The sequence below is a fragment of the Schistocerca gregaria genome, unplaced genomic scaffold (assembly GCF_023897955.1).
Source record: "Schistocerca gregaria isolate iqSchGreg1 unplaced genomic scaffold, iqSchGreg1.2 ptg001127l, whole genome shotgun sequence".
NCBI lineage: Eukaryota > Metazoa > Arthropoda > Insecta > Orthoptera > Acrididae > Schistocerca > Schistocerca gregaria.
The window spans coordinates 55,001-57,500 of record NW_026062460.1 but is presented as its reverse complement, the minus strand read 5'-3'; positions in this window follow the sequence as shown (position 1 = coordinate 57,500).

The following is a 2,500-nucleotide window of genomic DNA, read 5'->3' as shown; positions in this document are numbered from 1 at the left end:
CGAGTGCCAGGCGGCGGCGCATCCTCAACGCACACAGTCCTCAATCAGACCAGCACACTGCAGATGTCCACCGCGCTTCGCACCGGGCACGGCTGAACCAACTTTGGCCGCCAGGCGCCGCGTGCAGGGTGCGCCGCAGCGTAGCTGCGCCGCCTGCCGGGCCCGTCGGCTGGCGCTCCTGCCACTCGGCGCCCCCCACCAGCCGCCTGTTGCGCGTGCGCCCACGCAGCGCGCGGCCAACACGCCGGGCGGCCCCCCTTCACCGGCCGGGAACAGTCCCACCAAGCCACCGCCGCGTATCGCTTCATACCCACATGGGCCTAGTCACGCGTGTGGATGTGGCGGGTACCGCTGAAACAACCGGTTAATAGCTGTACCGATCGTCGCCATCACAGATTCACCTCCAGCGTGAACAACCGCTCAACAACGGATTTCCAGTTCATTTGCGTATCTTGGGCAGTAAACGTAGATGTCCACCTACATTTGCGAATTCAACAATTCTTGCATGCCAGGATGTCATGTGTCACGACACGCTACATCAGACCACATACACACTGCGACATGTGCAGAAGAGAACACGTGGAAGGTGGCCCGCGCACGTATGCGATGTACCTTCCGCGATCCACTGTCAACCGGCATCTGCGGCATGTCCCAGATATGGAACGCGGTCCACCAGGGTAGCACTTTGTGTGAGGCAATACGACAAAGTCGGAATACACGCGTCACTACATCAGACGGCTCACGCTGACCTGACCTGACCTGACTCACCGCACCACCACCCCCAGCGACCCAGGGTGACATACAATGCGTTCGTACGTTCCTCCCACACGCCTCTACGGCGTACCACAGTGCAACCTAGCTGTTATTGGGAGACGAGACAAGTAGCATCAAGCACAACATATGGAAATTGAGATTCGACACCGTTGGGCACAGCCAGCGTACGGTCACACGTATCACACTACTTCACTCTGTACGTAACGACCGATGATCGGTACAGCGTGTGGGTTACGCGTACGACATCAGCGGACAATGGACACAGACCATACCACGACGTACACTGAGGGCGTCGACATCTGAATGCAACTGAACAGCTGCGAGGCTCATTTAACACTCAAACGCCAGACCGACCAGCTTGAGAGGACAGAGACACAAAGAGGGGGACAGAGGGGGACAGAGGGGGGGGAGGGGGGGGGTCGGCGATATAGTCCTATTGCAGTACAATTGACAGTGGATAGCAGGAATATGTGGAAAGTAAGCAACACTCGCAAGACATCTACATGAGGATAACAACGACACCAGAGATTCCGAGCAGTGAACTATGTTAGGCAAAGGGACAACGTGGGTTAGGTTAAGGGACAACGTGGGTTAGGTTAAGGGACAACGTGGGTTAGGTTAAGGGACAACGTGGGTTAGGTTAAGGGACAACGTGGGTTAGGTTAAGGGACAACGTGGGTTAGGTTAAGGGACAACGTGGGTTAGGTTAAGGGACAACGTGGGTTAGGTTAAGGGACAACGTGGGTTAGGTTAAGGGACAACGTGGGTTAGGTTAAGGGACAACGTGGGTTAGGTTAAGGGACAACGTGGGTTAGGTTAAGGGACAACGTGGGTTAGGTTAAGGGACAACGTGGGTTAGGTTAAGGGACAACGTGGGTTAGGTTAAGGGACAACTTGAGTTAGGTTAAGGGACAACTTGAGTTAGGTTAAGGGACAACTTGAGTTAGGTTAAGGGACAAATTGAGTTAGGTTAAGGGACAAATTGAGTTAGGTTAAGGGACAAATTGAGTTAGGTTAAGGGACAAATTGAGTTAGGTTAAGGGACAAATTGAGTTAGGTTAAGGGACAACTTGAGTTAGGTTAAGGGACAACTTGAGTTAGGTTAAGGGACAAATTGAGTTAGGTTAAGGGACAACTTGAGTTAGGTTAAGGGACAACTTGAGTTAGGTTAAGGGACAACTTGAGTTAGGTTAAGGGACAACTTGAGTTAGGTTAAGGGACAACTTGAGTTAGGTTAAGGGACAAATTGAGTTAGGTTAAGGGACAAATTGAGTTAGGTTAAGGGACAAATTGAGTTAGGTTAAGGGACAAATTGAGTTAGGTTAAGGGACAAATTGAGTTAGGTTAAGGGACAAATTGAGTTAGGTTAAGGGACAACTTGAGTTAGGTTAAGGGACAACTTGAGTTAGGTTAAGGGACAACTTGAGTTAGGTTAAGGGACAACTTGAGTTAGGTTAAGGGACAACTTGAGTTAGGTTAAGGGACAACTTGAGTTAGGTTAAGGGACAAATTGAGTTAGGTTAAGGGACAAATTGAGTTAGGTTAAGGGACAAATTGAGTTAGGTTAAGGGACAAATTGAGTTAGGTTAAGGGACAAATTGAGTTAGGTTAAGGGACAACTTGAGTTAGGTTAAGGGACAAATTGAGTTAGGTTAAGGGACAACTTGAGTTAGGTTAAGGGACAACTTGAGTTAGGTTAAGGGACAACTTGAGTTAGGTTAAGGGA